Below are 5,645 nucleotides of genomic sequence, written 5' to 3'. Positions count from 1 at the left end.
AAAAGATAATAATATTTTAATGACCTAAATTGCTACATGATATTTTAATCAGTTTTAGGCAGATTATTATTTGGTTTGGGGTTTGGTTTTCTTTTTTTTTCAAAGCACTACAGCTTTGGTCTGTCTCTATTGCACTTCTTTCAGCAAGCCCACTTCTAGCATCACAAGATTTTTTAATATGCTGTAACTGTTCTGTTTGACAGCTATAAACCAACCCCAGCCAAAGTGGTCAGACTGAGCCTGACCCTGTTGATGGGTGTTACTGCAAGAAAGAAGGCCTGAATTTCCTGCCAGAGTGCTCCTTTCACACAATGCAGTGGGACGGGTCAGAGTGTGTGGGTGAGCAGTTCATGCAAGGAGATCAACATATTGACTTGCCCAAGTGCAAATCCCTCCTTGTGCAATGCTGGGAGCAGGGAACAATGATGGTTGAGAAAGCCAGACGTGCCCAGTTCTCACAGCACCCTCCCTGCTGTGCCAGGGCCTGCTCTCAGTGCAGCTGGGTCCAGCTGAGATCAGCTGCCAGCATCAGCTTTGCAGCCATACATTGACCTTTCCAGGATGTCACACTTGCACCTTCCCAAACTCTTCCTTCTTTCCCTGTTCTCAAGAAAGATTTGGGAAGAGGAGAGCTGTCTCCAGCTATCCACAGTGCAGTGCAGCATTTGAAATTAATCATTCCCCATCAGCCTCCCAGGCCAGATGCCAGGCACAGTGGAATCAATCCCCTTCCATGAAATCATCTCCAAAGCAGCATCTCTGCTCTTTAAGTGCATTTTCACTGGGTTTCTAAGCACAGACAGAAAGAGATTTTCCCTGCTCTTTCCACTGTTTTTCCCAATACTACTGAAGGGTACTGTGTTGTACAGTAAAAGGAGTCTTGGCAGGGTAGCAGGCAGTAGAAAACTCTTCCTGAAAAGCTTAAGAGTACCTTATCAGGAGAATGAGGTTATGGACACACCTTTTCCTCCTGCCAACTCATGATTTCTTCCTGCCACTGACAGTAGACAGGGAAAGAGCAGCCAGCTCCCAGTCAGTGATCAAAGGCTCACATGATTTCACTTATAGGATGAAAAAAGACGTAAGACCAAGAAATTAAATAAATATTGTCATGACTGACTCATCCTTCACAGATGTCTGCTTTGTATACTTTTTTTAACCTGTCAAACCTCTCTCATTGTTATTTCATACTTGGTTTCAACACAGCTACAGAGGTGGAGATGACAATTCTCCTGCTTATTGATCTTGACATGACAAGTCCTTGTCTCACACGGAGAAAAATGTTACTGCTGTCAAAAGAGATGCAGGCGGTGACTTTTGTATCTTCCTCTGGTAAAATAAACTTGGATTATGGCACGGGGTCAGTGCTGTGGGAATTGCAGATGCCGGAGTGCTGTACAACACTCCCCTCTTGTGATTTCTCTCGTTACAACACTTTCCAAACCGCAGCCTTTCCCCATTAACCTCTTTTACATGGCAGATTCCCTCTCTGAGCACGAACCCTGCCCTCAAACAGCCACTTTCCTCAGTGGGAGCTGAACAACACTATTTGAAGCATACACACTCATTTTGGTTTTACTGATTTCCTCCTTCCCTGTGCCTATAACCCTGTGTTATTTTTTATATGATTCTCTACTTGCTGCTTCAGGAACTTGGACAGACCTGGCATTCCCACCTCTGCCAGCACATGTTGCATTTCCTCTCTAAGTGCAGAGTTCAGTGCAGAAATTTCAGACCTGCAGGTACATCTTTGCTATTCTCTGGTATTTATTGGAGCTGCAGAGGACCAGAGCCAGGCTGCTTCAGTGGAATGACAGCATCTTTGCCCACACAGTGCCTGTCTCTAAATTTTGAAAGCATCACAAAAAAAAAAAAAATAGAAAAAAAGGAATCAGTGCAGAATTCCTGCTCACCATGGAAAGGTGTGGACTTGCTCTCAGGAAATGGCAGAGTTGGAAGCTGGTCCAGAAGGGAAGGGAAGCTGGGGACTGAGCGTGGCAGTGAGGTGGGATGGGTGGAAGAGGTGAGGACAGCAGGGTGGGCTGTCACAGCCCAACACACCTGAGCAAAGCAAGCAGAGACACCTTGGCAAGCGTGACCAGGCTCAGCTGAGAGCCCAGATGGCCCAACAAGTCCATGGGGAAGCACAGGGTGAAGCAGGAAGGGTCATGCTGGACCTATCTCAAAGCTGACCTTGACCCCAAATGGGCAAAGGAAGTGGGACACCCTCAGGGCCAGAGCACCGACAAGTCCCACAAAAAACTTTTATTTGCCCACGTGAAAAAGCAGATTCCAAAATATATTCTTTTTTTTTTTTTTTTAATTTGGACAGGTGGAAAGGAAAAACAAACTTAATTACTGCTTTGCTGGTGTACACAGAGCTCAAGTAATGCAGGCACCACTAGGAGTAACATTTTTAAAGAATTTTTGTTAATAAGTGAAGAACAGAGAACCTTTCAGTTCTACTTATGTGTCACACACTCATGTCAACCTACTTCACCTTCTTCGAGAAAAAAGCCCAACAACTTATTTATTAAACATTGTTCCTATGTTAATTAACATCTGTTCCTACATTTTATTGCCCAGATTAAGTACAGCTCAATATTTTATCCCCAGCATCCCTACTTTTGGTGCAGCTGGGATGTCACTTTGTGACCACAAGGAACAAAGGCATGTTTAGATGTCCATTTTCTACTATAATACCTTGAGAGCACATGTGAAACTAAATTAAAGTGTAAGTACTTGGCTTAAACAATGAGGAGAAAAGGAAGGCCACTAACAGTTCCCTTTCTTTTCACAGATATTGGAACTAAGTTTCCAAAGTTTGCTAAGTTGCTGTTTTCTTAACAAATTAACCATGGAAACCTCCAAGGTCACAGAGTTACTGAACAGAGAATGGCAAACAACAAGGCCTGTGTTTTGAGCTCATCCTCATCCCTGCCTCAGAACATGTGGTTTGTGACGGGCACGAGTGTGCTCAGGGCTGAGGGACGTTCAAAAAGCAGAAGAGGAAAACTAAAGAGAAAAATGTACCTAAAATTATGGGGAAAAATAAAAAGGTATGGCTTCTGCTTGAGAACATGCATTTTTAAAGCAGCTGTTTTCATAACAGAGGAGAAATAAGACAACCTAAAGCATAGTAGGAACTTAAGACTATCTCAGCAGTAGCCATAGAATCATAGAATCATGGAATGGTTTGGGTTGAAAGGGGCCCTAAAGATCTTCCCATTCCAACCCCCCTGCCATGGACAGGTACACCTTCCACTAGAGCAGGCTTTCAAGGTCATTTAGATCTTCTTCACCCTCTCTAACAATGTTTCCTGGCCTGGATTGTCTTCTTCACACAGACATCCCCCCAACATGTGGCTCTGACTCTCCCAATAGCAGCAACATGGCAAGTGAGAGCAGAATTTGGGCCAGTCCTCCACTGACATTTGTTTGCTCTTTCTGTTTAAACTACCCCAGGCCAGTGAACTTGTGCCAGAGCAATTCCATTGGGCCCACAAGGGTCCTTTGGTGCCTGATAGCACACACACAAAAATAAAAATGAAACCTTTGAACACAGTTTTGTATGTGAACACCTCTGTGGAGCAGAGAGAAGTGTTTAAAAACAGATCTGCAGGACACAAAGCCATGGATAGAGACAGTATGAATTAACCTTTCTGAATCACAGAATAATCACAGAATGGCTTGGGTTGGAAGGGACCTTAAAAATCATTTTGTTCCAATCCCCCTGCCATTGACAGGGACACCTTCCACTAGAGCAGGCTGCTCCAGACCCCATCCAACCTGGCCTTGGACACTTCCAGGGATGGGGCAAAGGAGACTTGGAAAAGAATAAATAAATCTAAAAGCATTCAGATACCCATTTCTTTCTCAAAATTTCAGCATTTCCATAAGCAATTGCTTTGAATAAAAGCCTTTAATTCCCTCAGTTTCCAACAAGTCTTTTTTTCCCACTTTACTTCAGCACTAAGCAGTTAATAAACAGGAGGCTGTAACTCCACACCATTTATTCTTCCTAATTAAAGAATCCTGTTAGGACATGTAGAGCAGTTCCTGGATTTTACTTTTAAGCCCAGACCTGTCACTTCCTTGAAAAATAACTGTAGCAAACAAAAGTCTTACTTTGGTGGGGCCCTTCAAAGCTTTATGTGAGAAAAGGAAAAAAAACCCACTATCTCTCTGCATTTTGAGGGGCCTTGTGTACACATTAATATTCACATCTAAAGGATTTGTTTGTTTCTGTGGTATCCAGTAGCACTCCTAAAGAGGTTATTTAAGGCAGAAGAGCAGCAGAGATGGCTTGAGATGTCTTTCAGCCTTGCTGAATTTCCACTGTTACCAAGTCACACAACGCAGCCCAAGGCTTATCCAGGCAGGAATGATGTCCCTCAAGCAACAACTCCTGCACTCTGATCTGCAACAGAGTGTCACCAAAACACCTCTGGTGCCTGTCTCCAGACTAAACAGAGCTGGAAACATCCTTGTGGGCAGCGCCTGTGCCCGCTCAGGCTTGGGCTGATCAAACAAAACTCAGAGCAGACAGTGGCTGTCCCTTGTGCTGGGTACTGCTGAGGCCACACTGCCAGCTCTGGGTCCAGTTCTGGGTCCTTCAATTCAGGAAGGACATTTAGGGACTGGAACAAGTCCAGGGAAGGGAATGGAGCTGGGGAAGCGTCTGGAGGACAAGTTTGATGAGGAGCAACTGAGGGAGCTCAACCTGGAGAAAAGGAGGCTCGGGGGGCCCTTGTGGCTCTTGCACAAGTCCCTGACAGGAGGGGACAGCCGGGGGGATCAGGCTCTGCTCCCAGGGAACAGGGACAGGAGGAGAGGACATACTCCTAAGATGTACCAGGGGACTGTTAGGTTGGGTGTTAGGAAGAATTTCTTCACAGAAAGGGTGATTAGACACTGGGAATGGACTGCCCATGGGGGTGGTGGAGTCACCATCCCTGGAGATGTCCAAAGAAAAAGACACTGAGCTATTCCAGAGGATGTCACAGGGATGGGGAAGGGTCTGGAGGGGCCTCATGAGGAGCAGCTGAGGACACTTGGTCTGCCCAGCCCAGAGGTCAGACCTCAGAGCAGCCAACGCTTCCTCAGGAGAGGCAGTGAAGGGGCAGGGTCGGATCCGCTCCCTCTGGGCGAGGGGAGCCGAGGGAAGAGCAGGAAGCGGAGTCACCAGAGCTTTAGGTTGGAGATCAGAAAAGGTTCCTCCCCCAGAGGGTGCTGGCACTGCCCAGGCTCCCCAGGGAACGGGCAAGGCCCCAGCTTGACAAATTCAGAGAGTTTGGACACCGCTCTCAGGCACAGGGTGGCATTGTTGGGGTGTCTGTGCAGGGCCAGGAGTTGGACTCTGATCCTTGTGGGTCCTGCCAGCTCAGGATACTCCGAGTCTATGAAAGACTGGATGTATTCAGTCACAGGCTGGACTCAACGACCTCAGGTTGTTTTCCAGCCCAGGTGGTTCTGTTATTCCGTGACTCTGTGACTGATTCCGCTCCCCTGTCCCTCTCCCGTGTCCCTGTCCCAGGCCGGCGCTCCCCGCACCGGGACCGGCCTGAGGGCGCCGGCCCCGCCCCGCCGTCGCCAGGCGCTGCCGCCAAGGGAGGAAGTGTCGTAAGGGCCGACAGGAACTGGCC

This window comes from Pseudopodoces humilis, chromosome 7, assembly GCF_049639895.1.
Source record: "Pseudopodoces humilis isolate 2021_Gansu_Grassland_sample_001 chromosome 7, ASM4963989v1, whole genome shotgun sequence".
NCBI lineage: Eukaryota > Metazoa > Chordata > Aves > Passeriformes > Paridae > Pseudopodoces > Pseudopodoces humilis.
The sequence above is the reverse complement of the archived record's forward strand: the minus strand, read 5'-3'. Positions refer to the sequence as shown.